Source organism: Taeniopygia guttata, chromosome 5 (genome assembly GCF_048771995.1).
Source record: "Taeniopygia guttata chromosome 5, bTaeGut7.mat, whole genome shotgun sequence".
NCBI classification, from domain to species: domain Eukaryota; kingdom Metazoa; phylum Chordata; class Aves; order Passeriformes; family Estrildidae; genus Taeniopygia; species Taeniopygia guttata.
Window position 1 is genome coordinate 60,916,299 of NC_133030.1, and position 26,816 is coordinate 60,943,114.

The following is a 26,816-nucleotide window of genomic DNA, read 5'->3' on the forward strand; positions in this document are numbered from 1 at the left end:
GATAATGACATGAAAAAGTGCACCTGAGCACTCTGAGAAGGGTGACATTTCTAAATAATCTGCAGAATTACATTCTGATCCCCACCTGGGCTTTCAGGTCTCACCAAAAGGAAGCCTGGTGGGTGATTTTTCACCCTGAGGAACCATGGTCATAAGGTGTATGCAAAATGGCTGTCAAAACACTAAAGAGAGCAGCTCCACACAGCATTGTTGCAGTAGCTTTAATTCAAGTTGCCCTGAATTAGCAGAGCTGCTTTTGATATCTGTGGGTTTTGGGAACAAAATTACTTTTATTCACTAGCCCCAAGGAGCAGTGCAGTTGCACCTGAGAAGTTCTGGATGATGTAAAAAACAATCCCTCCTTCCTCCCTGTCCCCCAAAGTTATCTTAATCCAGCCTGTGCCATTTCCATCCCACGGACATGAAGAGAACCTCTCACCTCGTAGGAGCTCAGTCCCAGCTTAGTGCCTCCCATGGGCTGAGCTCCTGCTCCTGAGCAGGCTCTGGATTGAGCCAAACACCAGCTGACAGCCCCATCACCTGCTTTTGATCCTGGAGACCATGTGGGTTTGCCTGCTTGTGGCAAACAGGTGTCAGGGCTGCAGGACAAAATCCTAAAACGGACTAAATAAAGCCGCGCTTCCAAACCCTTTGTTGGTGGAGACTCCCATGGATCCGTTCCTCTCCGGCTTCTTTCAGCATCTCTGTGAAACCCAGAGATAACCTGATTAGGCAGCATCACTTGGAGTGCCAGCAGCCGAGGTAACACACAGCCTTGCCCATTTGCCACCACGCAGAGCTGCATCCCTCACATCAGGGCAGCCTCACCGAGGGAGAAGAGCTCATTGGAGCCGAATCTGAGCGAGGCAGAGGTGATGCTGCTGCTCACAGGAAGGGATTTCAAAGACTCTGTAGCTGTAGCAATGTCTCTTTTTTTGTTGGAGGTGTCAATTCAGCTCAGTCTGCCCTGACAGTAATCCACAGCAGCATGTGCCAGTAATATCCTCTGCTGCTTCCTTCCAGCTCACAGACTCTGTCCTGTCTCTTCCAGTGGTGACCTCACATTGTCCCTGCAGTATTTTGTCATTTTGCAGGAAAACTGAAGCACTGTGAGAGAACTGAATGAAAGGCATCAGCTGTTGGAAAACTGCAGCTAGTAAGAAATGCCATCAGGTAATGTCACCTTGCATTGTCCCAGCTGTCCTTCAAGTGGTTTTTCAGAGAATTTAAAATCCAGTTTGTAGTCTATTCTTTGTTGACAAGATCTAAGAAGCCTGTGAAACGTGAAAAAAATACCATTCAAGGACCTCTAAGGCCTATCCTCGAGGATTCTGCTCCTCTGAATCGTGGAGCCCTGTGTAATTGGAGTGAGAGATCACAGAATGTCCTGAGCTGGGATGGACACCAGGATCGAGTCCAACTCTTGGCCCTGCAGAGGATAAAACTTCTCTGAAAGCCAGGGCAAAGTTGGCTTCTTGGAGAAGAAATAAGCACCACACACCTCACTCCTTTCTACTCCATGTTTATTTTTCAATCTCACTTTCTTTTGTACCCAAATCACTCCAAGTAAGAATTCTTTCTGACGAAAAACCAACCAATGCAGCCAACTGCACTGAAATAAAAGGAATGGAGTGCCAACAGTTCTGCTTTTGCAGCCCCAGAGTGAGTTCACATGTTGTAGGTCATGCTGTGGCCTGATCAAAGTGAATTTAAACCAAAGATCCCATAGCAGCAGAACTTTAATCCATGTGAGGAGCCCTTCTTGGCTTTGGCTGCTATGTCCTTTTTTCAAATAGGTTTTTACAGGCATTGAATGCTGGTACCCTCACTTGTGGAGAGTAATGATGGTGGAGTGCACCAAAGTGTTGGATATTTAGCAGAAATAACCTTTTTCCTATTCTATTTTCTAGACAACAAGTTTAAATACTTGCTTCTGAACATAAAGAAACAAAAAACCTTTGAGCAATCAAACCAGCTGGATTCCCTCAGCTGTCCTGCACTCACAATCTAATTTTCAAAAGCAATGAGTGCCCCCCATGCCAGGTCAGGGCTGGATCTCCACCTCCAGATGAAATAAAAAATGTCTGCTACCTTTTCAGTGTAGAGCTAAAACTCTCCTCTGTCCACACAGCATTTTTCTATGAGCAGTTTTCCTCTTAAAATTATCCTGCAACCCCAAGCCTGCATCTCAAAGGATGAGATATTATTGTTACCCTTAAGCTTATCTGCCAGACAGCAAAGACATCCTGCTTGTTTTTCCCTCTCCAGCTGAAGTTTTCTCAGAGTACCTGCAAGCAAGGATGGCTCTGAAATTTGCTTGTACCTCAGATGAGGCTGCAAACAAAGATGAAGTGCTGTGACAAACACATAAAAAGTTGGTGTTTGCCTCTCTCGCTCTGCCTCATTCATACTTAGGAACCTCTGGATTAACTGACCTGTGTGTCAAGTTTAAAAAAAAAAAAAAAGCAGATTATATTCTGTCAAACGGAGAAAAAGCAATAAGTAAAAGTTTAGAGAACTAACCACAGCACGTCTAATTATTTGGGCTTAGGATTTCACTTACTGGGTTTTTTCTTTTTCTTTTCTTCTCCCAGCCCCTGCCTGATACTTAAAGCACAAAACCCAGCAGGGAGAGAGGTAATGGAATTTGGAGGCAACTGGTGTTCAAAGACCTCTCTTGAAATGGGTCTATGCTAATGACGAGGGTCTGTGTAAATTGGGTCGATGTCCTCCCAAAGGGGCAACTTCATCAGGGCAGCCAACGTGGGGCAGGATTGTCTCCCTGAGGATTTCACAGGGCTGCACCTTTGAGCCAAAACCTCAAAGAGTTTCTGGCTCTGACTGACCCGGCCGGAGCTGGACACGTTTCAGCCCCCGAGAGTCGCCAGGCGCGTGTGTGGTCCCCGAGCTGGGCAAGGATCACCCCGATGGAGCTCAGTTTAGCTGCTGCCTCCTGGCTTCTGAGAGCAGGAATCTGTGCTTAAAGCCTCAGAGCCTTTTCCTCAAACTGCCTTTTCTCCAGACTGAGCTGGTGTGACTCCTTGAGGGAATTATGTTGGTGAATTATTGCTGAGATGCAGAATTGAGCCTGGTGCTGCAGCTCATTGCAATCCCTTTTTTGTCTCCTCTCTGGACCTCTGTGAAATATTAAAAACTGCATTGCATGTTTGCACGTGTGGTTCTCATGCAAAATATTTCCCCACAAAGCTTAAAAACCTAAAGGGCTCACCATAAATTTAAACAATCAGTTTTGCACAAGGAGCAACTTTCTTTTTTTCTGAGGCAAAGAAAATGTTTTTCAGACAAAGAGCTTTAAAAGGCACGGCACTGGGAGTTGGTAAAATATGAGCTGTAATTCAAGCTTCTATGTTGAAAATATGGGTGCAGGCATCATGCATGGCAGCATTTCTCTAAAAATAGACATCACTAAGCAATATTGCCATAACCAACAGTTTGCTGGCTTGGAGAAGAGGCTGTTGTGTATCCCTGGAGGGAGCTGGTGCTTGGTTACACTGGCTAAGAAAGCCCCAATCCATTACAGAAACCTCTAGGTGCAGCACAGCACCTACAGCTGCAGGCCCCCTTTGGATAAATGGAGGCATTAAATACATCATATTCACAGTAAGCAATAAATGCAGGTAATTATGGAAATGAGAGGCCAGGCTGAGGGGAATGGGTGAAGTGCTTGTTCATATGCAGAACAAGGCCCAAACAAAGCCAGCAATTCCTTTATAGAGCCACCACTGGCTGGGTGCAGGTGACCTTTGGTTCTAGAAGGAGCTGTAATTTTTCAGGGTGGTCCAGTTTGTCCCATCCTGGAAAAGAGTCGGTAGTGGGAAAGCCAAACTTAAGAATCACAGCTTTGGATTAGAAAAACAATGACTATTTTTGTTGTGAAAGTGGTTTGTCTGTCCTATTTCCAGTTATGTCAGCTGAGCTTTTACCCTCTGCCTGCAGACATTGCCTCTCTCACATTCTTGGGTGACTATAATTATGTCACTGTAGAAAAAAAATTTAGCTTTTTCACTTTTTGTTGTAATGGGGTTCCACCATATCCATCTTTCCTAGTAAAGTCAGGGATATTTTGCCTCCAAAAAGCAATTTGCAGACATATCCATACCCCCTGCAGTCCCTCAACATTTGCTCTCCACGATGCAGAATGACCAGAGGCTGGTGTTGCTTCTTGAGGGATATTTCAGGTGAAATGGCTAAAAAAAGCAGGAATAGCCTTGGAAAAAGAGAAACTCACATCCAGTAGTGTTGGTGAGGCACCACAGGTTGGTGAGCAGCTCCTGTGTGAAGCCCTTTTCCTGATTATTTCCTGTGAACTCAGTGCTGATTCCACCTAAAGACTGTGAAGGAACTTCAGGGAACACAGTGTTTTCCTTTTTTATTACTGCATCTCTGGCAATATAATGAGCACAATTACCTTTGCTTGACTATGCAGCATCATTCTGGTTCACCCATTAATTGCTGATGATGTTTTTAAGCTTATTAAAACCAGGCAGTGTATTCGCAAATGTTTAATCGGAAATTTCTGGTAACATTAAGAATAATATCTTTGGTCTTTTCCAGCATTTGCCTTGTTTTATTTTTCTTTTTTTTACAAACAGACAACAAAATCCAAGAAAGACTATTTAGTGTCCTGAAGTATTCATGCTTTGAAAGATGAAGGAGATAACATTTTATATTAGTGCTTGTCAAATAAGCATTTTTGTTATCTGAGGCTCAAATCTGCAAACTTCTCCATACCTCAGGATACTTTTACCAATTAATTCTTCATCAAGGTATCAAGAGAGGTTCAATTCCAATTACAGTGGTAGTTGCAGCAGCAGGAGGACAAATATCACAGTTGCTACAGCCTGTTTGTGGATCTGTTGTGCTTTTAAAGGGAAAAAAATCCCTCACCAACAAGATTTTTTTATCCTCAAAGGATTTTCAATCCAAGCAGAAGTTTAGGGACACCAAATGGATGAAAAGAAGAACTTCCTGAGACAAAGCAGATCAAGGTGAGAGGTAATGGTCTCTTCAAACCTGCTGCCAAATGCTTTGCCTTGAATGCATAAAGGAGCTCCTGCTCTACATTTCTGCTGTTCATTAGTGTTTGGAACAAAAGGACCTGAAGACACCTTGCCTACCACGACTGCAGGAAATTCAAGTTCCCTTTGGTCTGTGGAGTGCTGGAATTGCCCACCCCCATTACCCATAGAAGCATGGGAGGTGTAAATAGCAGGAAAAACTCTTGCAACCCAGAGTTATTGTTATAATTATAAATTCATAAATTCAATAAGGCAAGAGCAGCTCTCTGTTTGTGCTGCCAACAATTCTCAACCACTGACTGAGTGGTGGGACATAGGAACACTTCAGCTGTGCCTTCTCCTGAAGCATAAGATGACCAGGAATCTCAGAGCTCAGTGTTTTCAGGATCAGTGTCTCCATGTTCAATCTTTCCACCCATTTGTCAGCCACAAGATCCATATTTCCCTTTAAACAGGTAGCTGACTCCAGGAAATAACTACCCCAAAGATTAAAAGCAGAATTCTCAACTGATTTTCAACAAAACATTGGTAAGTGCTTCTAGTTTTGTTTAAAAAAATATTGCTGTCTTTGCTTAGGCAAGTTGATAAAGGATATGAGACTCAGATACCAGAAGAACAGTGATTACTTTTAACTTCATCTGTTTTCCTCTGCTTTAGCAGGTGATTCATTTCTAAGACATTTTGGTGGGTGTTTGCTTCTTGCACTGAAATCTTTGACTCTGGCAATCCATGAGCTTTGACCATTCCTTCCAGAAAAGCTGAAATAACACTCACAGAACTGTAAAACCCTAAAATGGATTGGGTTTGAAGGGACCTTAAAGGCCATCTAGCTCCAAAGATCCAACCCCCCTGCCATGGGCAGGGTCGCCTTTTCCTAGACCAGGTTGCCCAAAACCCAATCCTCACTAAGCTGCCCTAGCCTGAATGGGGTATTTTGTCCCATGTGGTTGGAATCCTCCTGATCTGGAGAGATCTGTGCTATCCTGAGTACTTTCAAATCCCTCTGGATTTGGTGGAAGATGGAGGTGTTGCTCTATCAGCAGCACAGAGCCTGTAAACTCAAGCTTTGGAGTGATAATCATGAAACTGAACGTGGGCTTGATCGCAAGGCTAAGGGGGAGCTAAACATAGTTTCCGCTAATCTCTTGGGATCTGGGAATTTATCTCTCTCCTTAATTGAATGAATGGGAAATTAGATAAAACTTTGCAGAGTAAATCTTTTAGCAAATGTGATACCCAAGTAGAAAATTTTCAGCAGACTCTACATTTTCACAGCTGCTCCTTTGTTTTGTGGAAGTGTATTTTGAATGTAAGTCCTGCTTACATTGCATGCCTATTAATTCTATTGTACATATTAAATGTCCTCTTTGTAGGGTGTAAAACCAGAAGGGAGACTAAAAACAAATAGCATGTGTTTAAAATGTTTTATGGAAGATGGCACCAATATTTTCTGAGAGCCTCCATGAGTCCAAGGCTCTGCTCTCTGGTAACAGCTTTCCTGTTCAAGGCCAAAACCTAAAATTAAGCAGGAAATAAGGGAAGAGAGAGAGAGAATTTGCTACGTAGCTTTGAGAGAGAAAAAAACCCAAAACAAAACCAACCCCAACATATAGAAAAGACACAAAAAAATGTTGCTTGCTTCTCTGCCAGCCTACTTGCTTCTGGGACAATTTAAGTCTGATTTCCTCTCAAAAGTTAAGAAGTAAATGATATTTTTCTTTTATTTCAGCAATTCCTGTAAGTTATTAGGAACAATATCAGTGTTATGTGTTACCACCCACAGAAATGTGATGTCTCACCCTGCACTTGCTGTGAGAGGCACCAAAAGGTGCCTCAGCTCACCTTTTGTAACAGGGTTCTGGGCACTGATCTGCAGAGTTATTCTCTTTCAAGTGATTTGCCTTTTATTTGGTGGACTTTAAATGGGCTGGTCCCAGGTGGTTTTCACACCTTCTCTCAAGACAGGACACTCATTTGCACTTCCAGTCTTGATCCAGAGCAGGGGCCACAGCATGGGAACTTCAAGTTACTCCTTGAGTGCACAAACCAGCCCCATCACAGGACAAAAACACAGGGGTGTTAAAAGGGATGATAATCCAGCCATTCTAGAGACAATACATTGATATTTGTGTGATATTTAAAACCTCTGGCAGCAGCCTGGCCAAGAAACAGCAGACATGGCCAAAGTGTCCCATACCTTTTAGTCATCCCTGCCTGTCCTAAGGGAACCAAAGCAGCTGCCAAAATTTAAGGCATCAGTCAGGTTATTTAATTCTGTGTTAGAATGACTGACTAATACACAGAATGTTGGGAAAAATCCTTTCTGAGTGTTCTGAGTGGCAATGTGCTTTCTTTGGCTGCAGTTGTGCTTCCAGGTCTTCTCCTGCCCCAAGAAAGAGTGGGATTTGTCCATCGAAGCTGCTACAGCAGGAAAATACCAAATAGAGAATGGGCCTAGCAAAGGTGCAGGGAACTGGGCTGAGGAGAAAAGGAGCTTTGCCATTGAGGGGAGATGCAGAATTTACCACCTGCTACCACAGAAGTAATTAAACTGCACTCCAGAAATGGATAGTCCATCTCCAAGCGAGGCAAAACTGATCTCGCACAGATCAGTTCCAGCCTGAAGAGTTATTACATCTCTCCGTTTCTAATTATGCTGTTTCCCAGTATGATGCCAACTCCAAAGGCAGAACCTGTGTCACTAAAGAACCTTTTCTTTGTGGGAACAATGCTTAGTGGAGGCAATTATTTCTCATGAGGCATTTTGGAAACAATTCCCTTCTCTATCTGAAGCGCCTATCATTATTTGGCCATAAAAAAAGGGAAGAACTTTGAGAACTGAAAATGAGATTTTTTTTTTTTAATTTCTAGGATAAATATTCAATTTGAGATAAGTCTTTAATGAAACTTTTACCCAAAAATGGCAGTTTTAAAAGAAGGAAATATTATAGGGGTTTTCCATACATAGCTGTGATGTATCAAAGGAAACAGAAGTACCAACAAAAATTTCCTGTCTGTCCTAAAAGTTGGATTTTTTTTTTCATAGACACATTTTGATTAAGAGGTTGAAACAGGCACTTGACTTACACACTGTCCACCTCTTCCAGAGATCTTTCTGTCCAAAATTTTGGTCAATGTACACCTGCTCAGGTGGAACAATGCTGCTGTGACAGTGACACCAGTGAGGGACAACACCCACCAGAGCAGGCTGGTTATTGCAGGTGGAATCCCATGCACAGCTGCCCAGGACTATAACTCCTCCAGGATTTTTAAATCCCAATCATCTTGATTAGGAATCTCTAAGTATCAGCTTCATCCCTCTCCTCACAGATGCCACCAGCAGAAGTGTTGGTGGCTGGAGCTGCAGTCACCAGCTCAGTGAGTGACCTATTGCACATGGAGTGTCCCTGATCACCTCTCCAGCCTCACAGACAGGTCCACAGTGGTGGCTTCTACTCATGAACCTGCTGCAGTTTGGGTAAGGGGATGAGTAAAGTGAAGATGCTTTTTGGGGTGACTTGGACATCATTTTTTGGAGTGCACATCAGAGATGTTTTACTCCATGTTAGGACCTCTGGGCTTTGCTCTTGACTTACGCCAAATGTCAACAGAAGAAACCCCAATTTTAAAGCCTTGTGTTTAAAATGAACATTTCCAAACATGCCACCACCGCAGTGCCCATTTATTTAGTCAAAAGTGCTGTTTGGCTGTGCTTTGTGCTGGGACTGGGTAAGGAGATGCAGGGTGAGCCTCTCTGCCACATCCCTGCAGAAGGACCCGGGCAGGTATCTCAGGACCACGGTCTCCAAAGGTGACACCTCTGCAGGAAAGGCAGCTGCAGAAGGAACACTGGTGACTCCCCCTTTCCACCCAGAGCTCCAGCTCTCTGTCACACCCCCTGCTCCTCGGCTGGTTGGTTGGTGAGCCCTCCACAATCCATCTGAGGAATTTCCTACCCCTCTCTCCCCATGCCACAAGCGCAGGTGCCACCAGCAGGAAGGTCCTGCCCGTGTGGCACTCGCGGGGAGAAGATGCCTCTTGTCCCCCAGCAGCAATCAGAGGGTGGTGTGGCAGAGATGCCGGCAGGACGAGGAGGTGGCGGTGGCTCGGTGGCGTCAGGCGGTGACGATGTGTTTTTGGGAAGCGCTCAGAGCGCTGCGGCTCCTCCTGGCATTGTTCTGCTCCCCCATCTCGGCCATGTGCTCTTTGCCATCCGGATTCTCGGTCCGTGACCATCCAGCTTTGAGATTTATTCCGTGTCGTTCCATCAGCTCCTTCCTGCCCCCTCCCCTTCTCTTCCCTCCAGCGCGGTGCCAAAACGGGCTGGATACAAGGAACCAATCACAAAATCGCTCCTGGGAGGGAAGGAGGGGGGAAAAAACCCCAAACCCACAGGGTAACCGTGCAGCTGTATTTTACTGACCGGGTGTGGATGCGTCCCTCTCCCAACAAAGCCCTGGAAGGGTTCGGGGTGCCCCAGGATGCCACCCCCGGGTGATGCTCGCACACTCCCGCCCCATCCCTCGCACAAAAACTTTTTGCTGCCGTATCACAGGACACGATAATTCCCGTATCCCGTCCCGGTAACCCAGAAGCCGCCTCCCCCTAATATTTTACATATTCCCTAAATTCGTTTGCAAGGGGGCAGGAGAGGAGATAAGGGCGGTGAGTTGAGCCGAGTGGGAAGTGCTGACTGACAAAGTGTGTAGTGCAGTACGGGCGCTTTCTGGCTCTCTAATTATCCTTTTCCTTCTTGACTCCAGTATCACATGTAGCCATGTGTAGAATCATAAAATAATTATGCAGTGTACAAGCTTTCTGGGAGCATGTACCACTGTTTTCCTAATTCTTTATCGCTCCCATTGATCGTGGCGTGTGTGCATTGATCCAAGTCGGCCATCTGGTTGGGGAAGATAAGCGTGCGAGTGTCTTTGCATTGCACTGTCACTCAGGGAGGGGGGTACATTTTGGCTGTAGGGAATTACAGGGGCAGGATTAGCCCTCTTCCTAGGAGTAAACTGAATTTTAAATGCAGTGTTGCAGCTGCATGGACCGTGTTGCTAACTTCTGGTTTTGCCCGTAGACTGGGTGCATTTATATTATTATTATTATTATTATTATTATTATTATTATTATTATTATTATTATTATTATTATTATTATTATTATTATTATTGTTGTTGTTGTTGTTGTTGTTGTTATTGTTATTGTTATTGTTATTATTATTATTACCTCTTCCCTTCTTTCTGTCTTTGGAGATAGAAATATGCTTGTATTAAATGTAAAGAAGAGAAGGGAAAAGCAGGAATGCCCTTCCCTGCACACACTGGACTTGTGAGTGGCTGCTGTGCTACAGGATTTTGATATGGCAAAACCAGCTTTTAAATGCAGGCAAGATCCTGCAGGATTGAATGCGTTTTGCAATAAGATTCATTGGTCCAAAGAGAGAAAAAAAAAAAAAAAAGGATGAAGTTATCAGCCTATGACAGGAAATTATAGAGTGGATATTAATCAGCTCTCTTAACTTGGGCTAATCAAGACAAATAACCCTAATCACGCATTATCGGGATGTGTATGTTTAATAATCAGCAACAAAACAATGGAGGGTATTTTAAAAATATACAATTTATTTATTTTCTTGCCTGCCAGCCTTCCCCCTAACAATGGGCACATCCTGCAGTGGCGTGAACTTGGCTGCAATATTTTCTGTTGTCGGCCGTGGTGCGTGTGCGCGCTCACACCCCTGGTCGTCCTTTTGTCAAAAATGTGGTGGTGGCCATTGTTGCCTCATATTCTGCAAATGTATGGAAGGTGCCTCAAAAGCCTTTCCTCTAAAATTGAACAATTCTGTCAAAAAAGATTAGTTCTATTTTGTCTGCTGCTTGCTGACTATTCATGAATGTAAAGAGAGAGGGCTTGGGTGTCATACTAAGTTGCTAAGGTGGCTGGCTTTCGGCTATTGACTTGAGGATACCAAACCAGAGCCTACAAAAGAGCAGCCAGAAGGAGAGGAGAGAACTGGTCTGCCATGTGTTTCAGCTATACCTTCTTTAGCTGCCCATTTATTCCTTTTGTTGCCACAACTTTTATTGTCATACAGTTGAAAAAAATGTTAGACACAGGCTTCAGGCTGCACCAAGCAGAAAAAAGGATTAGCATATCACTAGGATCATCTTACACTGAACCAAATTCTTTTCAGGATGTATAATTAGTGAATACAGTCTTCCCCCCCCCCCCTTTTTTTTTTTTTTTTTTTTTTTTTGAGGGCATGGGGGAGCCTATGGATAAGGAAAATTAGCTCAGATCTCTGGCTAAGAAACAAGAAGAAAGGATGGAAAATAAAAAGTTCTCTAGTTTCAGGGAAGATTTTATAAAGGCCGTTTAATCATTTTAGCCTTCTGCAACAAGAAGCCTTTTGCACATTCACAAAATGTGTGGCAGTAGCTTGTTCAGACGATTTTTTTTTTCTTTTTTACAATTATGTGAATCACCAGAAAGAGAGAAACTGATGCCAGAGGTGGGTCCAGACCTGGGCAGCTGGAGCTGGGCAGTGCTCCTGTGGCCCTCTCCCTGACAAGGGCTCAGCAGATGTGATCCTGCAGGATGCTTTACCTTTTTCCTCCGCACGGATGCTCCCAGCTCCCTTCTGCCAGCTGGGAAGAACACAGTGCTGTGTGCTGCAACAAAAAATGCTTGGATGTGTATGAGTCAGCCACAGAAGTGAAGTATGATATGTTGTATAAGCATTTTTAAAAGAGTATGGCAGAATTAATGATCTATTTTTCGTAATTATAAGCCATTTTCAGTGATGACAGAAACAGGCATGAACCAAACAGCAGGACTGAGGGTTTGGGGTGTTCCCTGCCTGTACAGGAAATTCCCAAATGTGGGTGGTATTGATGGAACACGTGTAGCCTTTGCTGGTTCTCCGGACAATTCAACCCACAGAGACCTGGCCCCGAAAATCTTTGATTGGAATCACATTTGCACTGGGGTGTGATTGCAAAATCCATCTCTGCCTTGCTCCAGCTGGGGTGGAGGTGTGGTCCTGCAGGAAGATGAGGGTGAAGAGGAGGTTTTTGGTTTGGTGCACCCTTAGCAAAGCTCCCATGAGCATCCTGGTCCGTGCTGTGTTGGAATCCTGGATGCTGAGAATTTTAAACTTTCTGTGCTGAAAGGCACAGAATCACAAAAGAGAGCACTACATTTGACCTGAGGCTGTGGAGAAGACTTCCAAAATCGATTAATAGCACTGGGATTACGGGTGTGTAGTTGGTTAGAAGTGTGTAATATCACAGGGTGAAAAACTTAGAGTTTGGGGTTTTAGAATATAGAAATAAATATGCAGCAAGATAAAAGTCTTAGGGTGAAGGCAAGTTGTTCTTCTTCACTTTCTTCTTTCTTCTTCTCCATGGATTTGGGTGATGTTTTGTAATTGGGCAGAAAAGTCTGCACTGTGGGCTTTGAGAGATCAGTCTTTAGGTTAAAAGGGAAAATAATTTAAGTGTCATTTCTTAATTGGACAGTTTAGTTTTAAAAGACCTTGTAACAAGAGATAGTTGGCCATTTTGTGCCTTGCTAATGAAAGACTGCAGAACTCACGGCTGTGAGGGTGTTTCACAGATAAGAAATAATAAACACCTGAGTCCGAACATGAAACACCATCTCGAGCACCTTCAATCCCGACCTCGACAGAGGTAGGAAAACAAGCAAAGAACCCACATGCTGCCCCCAAAACTCAGCTGGACCTTTGCCCCTGACAGATCCGGGTGTTCCCTGCTCCCGTCAGAGCAAAACTCGGGAGGAGAATTGCCCTGGGAAGGAAACAGAGCTTCTTTTACAGCTGAACCGCTGGTAATTTCGCTGCGTTTAATCACGCCACACATTTGATATCATTGCCTTTTCAAACTGTTCAAACCAATTGTTCCACCAAATGAGCAATTGGATGTGAATATCCAGAAGCTGCTCTGGGGTGCTCGGCAGTAATTGGTCACATCACTCACATGGTCCCGTTCCCTTTTTGATGAGAAGAGGGTAGAAATTTGCTTCACGCGGATACTTCAACACCCACACATCAAAATCTTATTTAGCACAACTGTTGTTTGTTGGTTTTTGGTTTTGTTTTGTTTTCCTGGGGGTTTCTACAGTGGTGAGAATGCTCAGTATTGGAGGGCAAAGGAGGGGAACCAATGGAAGGAGAAGTCAAATAAAATGGTGAATGCAGATGCTGGAGTGTTTCTCTCTTCACCGAGTGCAGTCCCCACGGCTGGTGGGATGTGATTTTGGCTGGGGATTGGAATGAGACCTTTAAAGTCCTTTCTAACCCAAACCATCCTGTGCTTGTGTGACAGAATATTCTGTGGCCAGGTGACAGGGATGAGGTTTAGGTTCATGTTCAGGAGGAGGTCTCAGCTGCAGCAGCACCAATGTTTTCAGGTACTCAGAGCTCATAGTGGAAGGTGGTTGTGGCAAACCAGATGTGAAATTCAGGAGAGCGAGCTTGGAGTGTGGTCTGGGTAATTCATACACCATGAGGGTAAGAAAAACATTTCACATCCAAGAAATATTTGAAGAGAAATTACCTGAGCCATTTAAGGAAATGATGCTGGATATTTTACAGCTGGGAGTGATGCCTCAGGTTTTAGCTCTTCTATTTTTCACATTCTGTGCTGCTTTAGTGTGTGGATCTGGGCTTCATACCAGGGGATGCTGAGCTCTCTGCACAGAGCAGGGAGACAAAACAATTCCTTCTCTAGCTGGGGACCAAGGACAAATGATCCAAATCTCAGCCCAGGAGCACAAACACCGTGGGCTGGAGAGAAAAACAAGCAGGATGGGACTGCCTGGGCTGAAGCTGGAATTGGACAATGAACTTCAAGGTGCCAATGGAGCAGAACTGATCAAAGTGAGAGCCCTGTGAGCGTTCGTGCATTTTGGGACCATTTTGTTTCATCTTGGGTGTAGCCCTGACTGGATTCTTGTGCTGCCCAAGGTGGATCCATTGAGGCCTTTCAATAAATCCCTACTTTATTCTTTAACTCAGTCTAGTCTCTGTTCTAGGGCAGCCTTCACAAGGCACCGGGAGGGTCACACACATAGGTGACCATCTGTTGTCCATGTGGACCTCCTTGATTTCAGAGAGGATTTTTGGTAAGGGATGCCAGTGGAGAGGAGCACCAGGTAAAGGAACTGTGTCAGGCACTGTGACTTGTGTTATTCTTCATATGGACACTGAACAGAGTGTGAAATTATGAACGGGGGTGACTTGAAAGCTATTGTTTATTTACAGCGTGAAATAGAAATATTGATGTTCCCCATGCTGAAAAAAATTACTCATAAAGGCCACTTTTTATTAATAAGGAAGAGATAACCCAGAATGGCTGGAGGACTCCAAAGGTGTTAATTTCAGAGACTGATTAATGTTCACTATGAGACAGTAGTTCATCTTACCCTACTCACATGTCCTCCTCCTTTCTCCTTCCAGTAAAACCTGGCTGACACAGGAGAAAGAGTAAATAAAAATCAAACAACATTAAGGATGGGAACAGCAGACATTGGGATGTTTGCAATCTACCTCCTGTAATTTTGCAATCACATTTAAAATGCACTTCATTTGCAGATGACCTAATTTGCCCATACCTGGGGCTGGGCTCCTTGGAAGCAGCTAAAAAAAGCACATTCCAGCATTCCAGAGATCACCTTGGGGCCTTTGCTTTGGATATCCATCCTCAGTGCCGGCTCTGCCTGTGGGTGTGTCCCCCTGAAGCCTGCAGGATATTTTTTTCTGTAAATAAATGCTGTTCAATAAATATTCAGGGTGCATTTTGTCATTAGGCTGATGCTGTAGAGCCACACGGACCCAACCTTGATTTATAAAGCTGTTAAAATGTTTGACCTTGTTTAAATAAAAGCCTCAAGGTTAATTACAACAAGCATTGCAGATATATTCTCTCTGTTCTGGTGGCCCTGATGATTTAGAGGAGGAAAAGGGTAATAAATTCTCATCTTTTAAAAGTGACTGCAGTGCAAAAGTGCAAGAGTTTGCTTTTCTGCCATTTTCATGTTTTACCACACTTTGATATGTGATATATTGGGTGATGATTAGTTGCCTCTTCCTTGGGAGCACTAGAAATTTGGTATTTTTACTTAAAGTATGATAAGAAGCATGTGAGAATGGAAAAATAAAATAAAGGTTGTTGGGAATAAAGAGTTTGAGCTTCACTTCTGCATAGGATGTATCCATAATGAGGTAAACAAAGGCATTGTGGTATTCTTTTTTTTTTCCTTATTGCACAGAAAATAAATTTCACAAAATAAAAACCAATTTAAGTTTCTTTTAAAAGAACTGGGAAATATTGAGGAAAGTTAATTGAAGCACATTCAAATTACAATAAACACATAGAGGCACAATTATCTTCTTTTGACTAGTGTGTGGCTTAGAGATGTTTTTATCTTTTGTTTATTGCACTATTAAAAATATGGAGAGGCATCAAGAAAGGGTAGATAGCCACCATATGGACTTACATATTTTCCCTATTTATATTTAAATAACTATCCATGAGAAATTATGCACAAATCGTGCAATAATTCCCAACTGAAATGACTGTTTAGAAAATAAAAATTCTGAGGCACAATATTCTTTTCATATTAAATTGCCCATTTTCTGTACACCGTGTATGTTTGTACAATACCAAAAAAAAAAAAAAAAAAAAACAAAACAACCAAAAAATGCTGCATTACAGCCCAATACAATTTGCTCACAATGCTAATGAAGATGGATAGAGGACATTGTAATATACTGGAGTAATTCATGAGCAGTGTGGGAAAACAAGACAAACAGGCTCAGAAAGCCAGGGCGTAATTTTTAGTTCCCATTTCCAAGAGTGAATGGTGGTAATTTTAATAACCTGCTGCTCTGACAGATTTAATGATGCTGATTAACTTCCAGTGCTTGATTCATGCCGTGCAAACGTTTGGGGTGGAAGTTTGGGTTTGCAAAGTTTGAGTGTCTGGGTTTAGGTAACTCAAAAGGAGATCCTAGCACCCCCCCAGAACTGAAACCCTATTTTTGGGATGCCGCCCTGTCCATGAAAAAGTGAGTTTTGAGTTGATCTCTGTCTCACTTTGCAGCAGAGAACCTTGGCCAAGGGCAGAGGGCTCTGGTGCCCACTAAAAGCCCCTGGGTCACTCAGGTGTATTAATTCTGGCCTCACCTGCAGGCAGAAACACGATGTGCTGTCTGATTGCACATTCTGATTAGCAGGGACTAAGCTGAGATCAATGTCACTTCTGATAAAACCCAGAAGAAGAAATACTTTTCCAGCAAAATATCCAGCTTTAATCTATATCTTCCCCTAAAAAAAGGAAAGCTGTGACATCTTTTGAATTCCTAAAAGGGGAGTGAAAACTTCCAAATTAGATGGTATGTCCTCACACGCTCAATACAAGTCAAATTTTCCTTGTCTGTCTGTCTCTCCGATAATTCTAATAAATTAAATTTCATGATTCATTCAACATCTCTGCTGTACACCCTGAGATCAGTACCTTATAAATGTCTTGCTAAGCCAGATGAGACAGCTGTGCCTCCTCATTCTGGCCAGCTCAGCCTGGCACTCTGGGCTCCTCTCCCACATCCAAATCCAGACATCCTGAGCAAAGTCTTGCAGAATCAAATCTTGCAAACTGATTTACTCTGGGCATTTTATCTATATACATAAGTAAGTGTGTGTGTGTATTCATGTAAATGTATGGGGGAATGTCCTGCTGTGGCTTTAAGAGGGTGGTTTATTTATTTCTTTTAGAAGAAACTCTCCCAAGAAATGTTCAGGTGTGTCAGAAATAAGCAAAACGATTCAGAGTCTTTGATCTGAGTTTTATGGCTTGTTCCTTTTTAAAATTTCATTAGATCCCCTCTTTGATGCTGCCTTGTACATAGAAAGGCTTGCCTGCTGCATAAACTCCACTTTGTTAGCAAGGAATATTTCTGGTTGGTATTTTGGGAATTATAGGGGCTCTGTAGTACGTTAAAAATAGGGAAAAGAGCTTTCAGCCCAGTAAAAAGTGAACTTTGTTGAGTGCTGCTGTCACACTCCTCTGGGAAAATACATCCCTGTGGTCCTAGTGCTGCTGAGAAAGGTGTCTGCTCCATGCTAAACTCTCAGTTTTCATTCTCTCCTTGTGCTTCCAACTCTCATTCATATAATTCATGCCCAGCCTCTCCATCTGTTCACATCAGCTTGAGCGTGGAGTCAGGGGAAAGCTGGAGCTGGAGCTAAATGCTCAGATGAGGGGCTCAGAGGTGGGATGGGGCCAGCACAGCAGGAGCTGGGATGTGTTTTTGTGCCACCAGCCAACACCACACCCAGCAGCCTCCTCCTCACACAGGTGAGGGTGTTTGGAACCACCTCACTCAGAAGTGTACAAAAGGATCCATGGAAATATCAATTTCTGGTCTCACCCCTATAGCTTGGTACTGGCAGCACCAGAGTAGTTCCCAATTGCCATCTGTAAAAAAAAAAAAGCCTCACAAACCTTTCCTCCCACACCTAATTAGCAGTTGGCAGCAATGTCACTGTAACTGTGGTGATCTAAAGATATAAATGAAACAAATCTGGCATTAAGTAATAACATGGTTTAATCGACTGACTGATACCTTTTCATTTTAAAAAACTTCCATGAAGCACTGTAGTAATTATTTTAAAAGACTGAAAGAACAGAAAAATTTGGCCACAAGCTTTTTTATTTTTACTTTTTAAAAATATTTATTTTATGTTTATATAAAATACAAAATGTGTATTTTATATTACTAATTTTTTCATTTTGTTTCATTTCATTTCATTTCATTTTATTTCATTTCATTTCATTTCATTTCATTTCATTTCATTTCTATTCCAACAAGCCCCAGAATCTTGTCTTCTGCAGAACTAATTAACTGGGAAAAAAAATGTGTTTTTGTTGCTTTGGACCAATCTATACCAAGGCTGGGGCAAGGAATTGACAAAGTGTTGCTCAGAAGTCACTATACCAAAATAACCTCATGTTTTCACCTGCCCTAAATGGCAATGAATGTCAGAGGTGGAGGAAGAAAAGGTGGATATTCCAGAGCTGTGGAATAATGAGGAGATCTCCATGCTGGTGCCTAACACTGAATTCTCCAGACACAGCCAACTCTCCCCAGCTCCATCATTTTTTTCTCTTCCTTCTCTCTCATTCCCTGGTAACACGGATGGGGATTCCTCAAGACAGTGGTGGGTGCAACAGAGTTTGAATGCAGCCTGAACAAATCAAAGCATGGGATAGCTGGGTGTGCAGGTGGAGAATTCCATACCAACCCTGCTCCTCGTTCCTCTCTTCCCTTCTCTGTTCTTTGGTTTGTCCTGGGAAGAAAACAAAAAAAGTGCCTGGGAGGGAGATGGGGTTGGCATAGTGAGTTTCCAGAGGTGAACTCTCCAAACAGCTCCAGGGAAATCTGGGAAAAGTCTCTTGGGTTGCAGCCATCTGCCATCCCTTGGTGCTTCTTTCCGCAGGGAAAGGGGATGAACTCAGGTGCCATGCAGGCAGTGGGGCTCAAAGTGACTTCCTTCAGCACTGCCCAGCAGGGCTTCTCACTGGGAAACACGGGTGAGCAGCCCCAGCATCCTCATCCTCATCCCAGCTGCCAGGATTCAAGCCTTGTGGGTTTTATTTAGCAATTAATTATCTGAAAATTACCATATATTTCTCTCCCCCTTGCTAAATTTTATCTTTTCCACTGCAACAGAGTCACAGAATGGTTTGAGTTGGAAGCGATCTTAAAGCTCCTCAGCAATGGGGGATTTTTTTAGGCAAGGATCTGGGCACAGGATTCCCCAAAAACAATTAAATCCAGGAATCTGCCCTGCAGGACATAGAGCGTGGTGTTGTCCTGCGTTTGGGCAGTGAGCACAGGGTGGCCCTGGCCTCCAAGTCAACACAAATAAATAAAATGAAGCCCTGGAATGAGTAATTCGTGGGCAGCACACCTGCAACACAGGGCTGGAAAGGCAAATAAAACAGCTGTAACTCAAGCCTGGAGGGTGCTGGGCACTCGGGGGAGGGAAGCCAGGCTTTCAAATCGCTGTAACCCAAGGAAGAAAATCATCAGCCTATATGCCTTTCACAGCATTTGATGACAAAATGGTTTGTGGCTTAGCCATTGTTTAAAGGCCATTCCTCAAATTCCGTGTTTACTGTCAGCAGGGTGAGTTGTGGACTCTGTGACTTTAGCTGTTAATGGGCCTAAACACTTCTGCCAACAGATTAAGCTCTGCTGAAACGTTAAGAAAAATTGGCCCAAACAGAGATAGGGAGGAATCTTGTTTTGCTGTTGTTTCATTTGCATGAGAATCATTGTCTGCAGACAATAGCACCTCCCTATCACCCAAAGTGTGGGCAATTGGGTGAAACTCATTCAATTTCTGTTAAACGACAGAAATTGTTTGTTTGTTTGTTTGTTTGTTTCTAGAGGAAAAGAAAAATGCTCATTTTCAACTGCAAGGAGGAGTAGATCAGTAGTGAAATCCAACCTCCAAATAACTCCAGCTTGTGACGGACTGGGAGCTAACAAGATGGGATGATCCAAAAGAAAACAAGAATATTAAGCTGTGAGTGTGTTTGAAACAATTACTTTCAGTGGAAGAAGAGGAATAAGCAAAATTAGTCTATTGGGGAAGGCGAAGAATAAGTTCCTTTCTAAAAATGCTAGATGTGTTTTTGTTATGATTTGTGCTGCTGAAGTTCCCGGGTGATAAATACCCTCATGATGTTTCCATATAAATGCTGTCATGACAGGGACTGCCAGCACCTGAACTTCCCCCAGCTTCAGTGTTCAGGAGATGGCTAATTTGATGTATATATATATTTTTTTTTTTCCATTTTCCCCTCTGGTATTAAAAATTAACTCGGATTATTTGAATTGTAGCAGCACCTGGAGCCACCAGCCAGGAACATGGCCAGGAGCATGGGGAGCTGTTCTCCAGTGAGCTCCTGGCCCTCCCAGCAGGGACTCACAGGGACTCACAGGGATGGACAGGGGGACCTGAGGCCACCCTCGGGACTGGGGCCCAGGCAGGGAGCCCAGGCACACCTGTGACAGGTGAGCACACTTGGCCAGGTGTCACTGCATGCCCAGGGCCACCACGGGCTGCTGCAAGGAAGGATGAACCAGCCCAGCACCTTGGGGGCTGTTTTCTGTCTTTATTGCTGATTAGTGATGTGGGATTTAATCCCAGCACCATTCGACATTTCCTTTCCTCAGGAGATCCTGCTGTTTCCTTTATATATATATTTTTTTTTTTCTTCTAGCCCTGATACTTTTGGCCATCACTGCTGCTGCTGGCAGTTACCTGTGGCTGCTTTAAATGCCACTGGGTGAGAGGGGATGTTTACATTTCCCCAGTTACATTGTCTTTGAACGCTTCTAAACTTGACTTTGATTAAACACGCTAATAACAAGATAGGCTCCTTTTTTTTTTTCCCTTTTTTTTTTTTTTATGAATGTCACTTGCTTGAGTTGAAAAGACATGCTCTTAATACTCGCTTTTCATCTAAACCTAGAAAGCAACACTAAGCAAAAAAGTATTTAACTGTAGCATATAGGATTGTAAAGATGGTAATCAGGGACACTGGTAATTGAAGCTTTTGGGGGAGAACCTTTCTTCTGAATCCTTCAGTCTGTTTAATAGGATAAAATTAGCTTGAGTGGCTTGGTGTTTGAAGAGGTTATGATATAATTGGAGCTGCCTCCTGGGTTTGCTGCTGGACAAGGCGATCAGGTGGAGACATGGGAGGGCATGGGAACCTCTGAAGTAGAAGACTCAGCTTCTGCCATACTAATTAGCCTAAATTAGCTATGCCAGTTTTCTGCTTGCTTTTGAATTTCCCTGATAATGCTTTTATCGGGAGTGGAAGAAAAGGAATATGGAAACACGTGCAAAGTTCACTGAGGAATGGCAGGGGCGGTGGCAACTGCCGACGTAAGGCTCAGGCTTATTGCTGCAAGCTTCAAAAAAGAAAAAATTAAAAAAAAAACACACAGGAAAAAAAAAAAAGATTGAATAGCATTAGGAAATAACAAATGGATATCAAGTACAACCCCTAGGGATTTAGAAAGTACTATGGCTTGCGCTCTCGAACACAGAAGTTTACAAAACATCTGTAAGAAATTGATTATCTTGAGGATTATACACACATTATTTTGAGGCCAGCCTCCTCCCCCCAGACCCCAGCTTTGCTCCTGAGTGTTTAACCCAAGGTGAAGGAGTCTGTTCTCCTCCAGGCAGAGCCAGCCACAGCACCTCTGCTTGTGCTCCATCATCCACAAGGCCTGCGAGAGGCATTTTGTGTTGTGTGAGCTGCTGCCATTTTTTAATTCTCACTTCCGACCCCAATTAATCAACTTTAACCATGCAAAGAGATTTGTGGCACATTCAGTATAGCTTGCATAAATCTATTTTAATTGAAAATGTGTGAGGGGGAAAGAAAATAAGGAGGGTTTTTTTTTTTAATGTTTTCTTTTTGTCCTGGGTGGATATGGCTGGATTCTGCTGCCAGTGGATGAAGCAAGTGAGGAGAGGACTTCTCCAAAGGCATGTTAGAATGCATTTTCACAGATGAAAACAGCTCCATCCCTCGGGAAGAGTTGACGATATGGGGAGATACAGTTTTTTGTTTCCTAGTTAGTACCAGCCTTGGTTTGGGGATGGGTATTTGGGGCCAGAATTGTCTGTGTCTCTCAATGCACATTCAGATATTAGAAAGGGAAGGAGAAAGCCTCACCTCAGCAATCTGCTCTCCTAGCAGGGTCCACTGGCTCCAGGAGGCCTCCAGTCAGAGCAGGAGAGCATGGAATGTGGTTCTGGAAGATCTGCTGGACACCCTCTGAAGGTGTCATGGCTCAGGAGCTCACAGGCAGGAATTTTCTTCTGCTTCCCATGAGCCATTCTTCTGCCCAAGACCTTTGATTTCTCCCCAGCAGGCTGTCCCAGGAATGATTTGAAAAGACCTGTGTGAAATAGAGGGAGGATCTCAAGGTCATTTAAAGAGCAGAGTTTGCAGGGCTCACCCACACCTTGGTTTGCTTATGGTTTCCCATCGTATCTCCTGGGTCACATCAGAGGGTTTTAAACAGACTTGTGTCAACTCCATACTCAAAGGAGAATAATGGGGTGGGAGCTGATCTGAGGGATTGTGATGGACAGGAAAAACCAGGGACCTCATAAAACGGGAAAGCTGGACAGGACAGAACGCACATCCAACCAATATTATTAATGCAACGTTCTCCCTTTATTAGAGAGAAGATGGCACTTTTTATACACTTCTACATAGCTTACAATTTACAAAGGCACTCTCATTGGCAAGCTAACATTGTTTATCTTTGTCTTAAGATGGCCTAAACCTTACACTATAAACATATACTACTTCACACCCAGACAGCCCAGTGCTCCCCATCACACCTTAATACAATTTCTAACTGCGCCACAAGCTCTTAATTTCTAACTGCGCCACAAGCTCTTAATTTCTAACTGCGTCAGAGGCTGGAAGGCCTCACAAGGCCCAGATCTGAGGCCTAGACTGGAGTAGCTCAAATCTCATTCCAAACTTAAATCATGACCTCTGTCTCTCAGAAATGCTGCAACAGACAGGGGTAAGTTGTGCTCCAGAGGACAATTTCTGGGAAAACTGGACTTGTTTAGACACATTCTGCATCTCAGAACAAGCAAAACAACCTGAGGGCACTGCACTGTTACTGTCCATCACTGCCTGCTTTCCATGGAAAATCAATAGGGATATCAGGGTTTGAAAACTCTGCTAAGCCATTTCATTGTGTTTTATCTTATTCTCTCTGGAGAGGCAACTGGCTGAGCTCACATTTCTAACAACTACCTGAGAAAGAGTTTGGAAAGACCCAAGATAATGAATTTCCCTCTCTGTCTCCTCCATTTCCATGCACAGGGGAATTGCTCCTTGGGTCCCCTCTTAGCTGGGTGCTCCTGGTCCAGTGAAAAATACAGCTCAGATTCTGGGCAATTAATCTGTCAGGAAAAGAGAATGAGTCTTGACTTTTCTTCAGACTCCCACACTCCCACAACACCTGTCCAGGTTTTTTATCAAACCCCTGCGCCCCACAAGCCCTTCAGCTCTGGCACACACATTTTACACGTTCACTCGAGTGCCTGCACACAGACAAGTGTTGGAGCAGCTTCATCGCCCATCCCTCTGGGCCCCAAGGTACCACACTGGGTATTACCTGCTGTTAGGTTGGGGGTGTGGATTCTCTTTGTCATCTGTCAGAGCTGGGGCAGTTCTCTGCTGTACATTGGGCATTTTTTCTTTATCTCTTCCACAACCCATCCTCCCTCCAGGAGATCTCTTCTATTCATGGGCCATTAATTATTAATTATCTGTTCATGGGCCAGTGAGTGTCCCTGCATGGCTGAGAAAATTCCATCATCCATGGGGAGATGCTCTGCCCAGGGGAGAAGCCAAGCATTCCTACCTGGATACAATCTGACCTGGGAACAGCACAGCAGCCTTTGCCCCCTGCATTCCCAGAGGAGCAGCTTTCTTCCCCCCTGCATTCCCAGAGGAGCAGCTTTCTTCCCCACTGCATTCCCAGAGGAGCAGCCTTTGCCCACTGCATTCCCAGAGGAGCAGCTTTCTTCCCACTGCATTCCCAGAGGAGCAGCTTTCTTCCCACTGCATTCCCAGAGGAGCAGCCTTTGCCCCCTGCATTCCCAGAGGAGCAGCTTTCTTCCCACTGCATTCCCAGAGGAGGCCAGGCCCATCTCCCCCAGCCCTGGAGCTCCAGAGGAAAACTCCCCCCTTGTGCAAGATCCTGCTCCAGCAGAAGCACAGCTGGCACTGCAGGAGGGCTGAGCCACCCTGGGATGGGACTGCTGCCACCTCCCTGACACACAGCGTGCCAGGGCTGCTCTGACTCTGCCAGTGGTTTGTTTTCTTTTTTGTACTATTGCATTTGTATTTTTAATTTCCCTAATAAAGAACTGTTATTCCTAATCCCATATCTTTGCCTGAGAGCCCCTTAATTTCAAAATTATAATAATTCAGAGGGAGGCAGTTTACATTTTCCATTTCAGGGGAGGCTCCCACCTTCCTTAGCAGACACCTGGCTTTTCAAACCAAGACACTGCTCAGCTTTACTGGGGGCTTGGGCCTGCAAATGTTTCTTCACAGGAACATCATCACTCTTGTGACCAAGTCCTCCCCACACAGACCTTGCAGAGGTGTGTTTTTATCACTCTACTCAGCATCTTACATTCACAGGGTTTTCTTTTGCATGGCTTGTTGGCTTCTCCAACTACAGAATAGAGACAGTGAAATGATTTTTAAAATCGTCTCAGTCCAAAACCTGGATTTTTAAGCTTTCTGCTCTAAATTCTGCAAGGGAAGTATTCTCTTTCTGAAAAGTATAACACACAGATTAGATTTTGGAGAGCTGAGGGGAGTCATTCTTAATGAGAGAAAAAAGAATCAGGAAATATTTTTTTTTTCTGTCAGATTTTGTTCTTTGGAGCACCACCCTCATTTGATAGAAGTGTTTAACTGGTAGGAACCATGAGGCAAACTCCTGAATGACAGACAGCTGAAGAAGGGACCCCAGCTGTTGTCCTTGAAACCAGTGGTGAGTTTCCCCTTGACATCACAGGGCACATCCAGCATAGCCCAACTCCAGACAGTTTTATTCTGCAGCCAGCAGCAATTCCTGTTCAGAAAAGGTAGAACTGTTCCCCAGAGGAGCTGTGCAGCATGGAAAAAACCTTTCACAGGTTAAAGGCTGGACCACAGCCCTACCAGAGCCTGCATAAAGCCTCTCAGTGGTCCCAGCAAAGCAGGATTCCATCAGGAGTGACCCAGCACTGATGTAAATCTAGAGAAAATGAGGTTGAGCACAACTCAGCTCTGACCCAGCCTTGCATCTATTAAAGCAGAGGGGGCTTTTGCTCAAGTTCATGGCACAAAAGTATTTATCCCTTCTGTGCTCTTGCTGTTGTACTCAGGAGAGAAAAGAGCTGCAGAGCAGGAACCAGCTTTTTTGGAGAGCTCCCTTCTGTGTGGGCAGTGCCTCCAGCTCCCCTGATGACAGAGACAATTCTGCTGTGCTTCTTGTATGTCCTTGCCATGACTCCTGCAAGCCAGATCTGCTCCTGTTCAGGCCACACCACTCATAATAAAGCAAGAATTGTTTCAGCAGTTTTTGTTGACCCTTGAGCTGAACCCCAAATACCCCACAGGTCACACAAATGGGTCACCTGGCTGATGCCTGATCTGCAAGCAGTGTACCTTTGCCTGGGATGCCCCAGCAGCATGATGATGTGAAGTCTGGATTTTGTGGAGGGAAAAAGAGAAAAATCTTTAAAAAAGAAAGATGAAAAGAAAAAAAAATCAAGGTATTGCTGGCTAAAGACACAAGCACTGATTGGGAGGGAGGGTTTGAACCTGTCCTCAAGGCCACACCACAGCTGCAGGAGGGCAGGAGAGATGGAGCTCTGGTCCATGGGCACAGCAGGAGGAGAATCCCCAGCTCCCATTCCTCCATTCTCCCAACAACCCATAAGGCAAAGCCATATGAAGCTGCTTTCCACCTTTCCAGGTCTTTTCTGGTCTGTGCTTCCATCCCTCCATGCACCCCAAACCAATCAGAGACAGAAATAATGCCTGACTCTGCTGCAGGTTTGCTTCCTGCTCCCTTCCAGGAGTAAGGGCTTTCAATCCCAGTGGGCTGAACCTGTTGGATAGATGGGAGGGGGAAAAATCCGCTCTGCTTAAACCAATTCCCTCAAGTCTCTGAGGAGCAGCAAACCACAGCAGCCCCAAAGCATGTGTGGGATCCAAGAAGCTTTCAGCTCAGCACAGCACGAGGGAGGGCTGGCTCAGCAACCAGAGTCCCTCCTTGGCTCCATCAGGCAATCCAGCAAACAAGTCATGTCTCTTAGAAGAGCAAAAATCTATTTCAGAGCTCTTCTCTTTTTTCTGTGTGGGTGCTTATCTCTGGTCACTGCTGTTCACCATGTAGAGAAGTCTCTGTGGCATGCATTTCTGAGAGGGCAAACTGTCTAAAATTAGCTGTTAGTTTAAAATAAGAGACTGTGCAGTTCTCCAGGGAGGGGCATTCATCCTCCAAAGGAAACTGTCAAGGATTGTTCAGGATTACTCTCCAGCTGTTCAGGACTGCTGCATCCTTTTAAATTATAATGTCAACATGTCGCAAATAATATGGAATGACAATGTCTAATTTCTGTCCTGTGAGGAATGAAAAGGAAGGGAAATTGCTAGCATACTAGATACATACCAGATTTGAGAGACCAGGTAACCTTTCTAGCTGGCTGTAGGAGAATAATTAGCCAAAACATTAATGCAAATGTAATTTTCTAGCTAGCCTGTGAAATCTAGAGGTGTTATATTAAGCATTCCAGGCTAATGCTCTCCAGAATAGTTTGTGTTATCTCTGGGACCAAGGGATGTAGCAACTCCTCCGCTGATTGGATTCTTCATGTTTGAGTAGCTGGGGGTTTATTTCCCAAAAGTGCTTGCTACCAGCACTGCTGGCTTTGAGGGAGTAATTTCAGTGCCAAGTTGCATTAATTGCATATGTGGAAGCGTCCAAGGCCAGGTTGGACGGGGCTTGGAGCAAACTGGGATAGCGGAAGGTGTCCCTGCCCATGGCAGAGGGCTAAAATGAGATGAGCTTTAAGGCTCCTTCCAACCCAAACCATTCCATGATTCCATGAATGTGGAAGA

The 26,816-nt window shown here is 44.1% G+C and overlaps 2 long non-coding RNA genes across 2 annotated transcripts in view; one reads left to right on the top strand and one right to left on the bottom strand.

Annotated features, from left to right (window-relative positions):
* Positions 1-6,634: 6,634 nt before the first annotated feature.
* LOC140684354 (uncharacterized) lies at positions 6,635-14,848 on the top strand. Its single transcript, XR_012056569.1, has 2 exons — positions 6,635-8,517; positions 14,659-14,848. It is a non-coding gene; the product is annotated as an uncharacterized lncRNA (long non-coding RNA).
* Positions 14,849-19,938: 5,090 nt separating this feature from the next.
* LOC140684355 (uncharacterized) overlaps positions 19,939-26,816 on the bottom strand; it is a 36,520-nt gene continuing 29,642 nt past the window's right edge. The window contains exon 3 of the long non-coding RNA XR_012056570.1: positions 19,939-22,059. This is a non-coding gene — a long non-coding RNA (uncharacterized lncRNA). The remainder of the gene's footprint in view (positions 22,060-26,816) is intronic.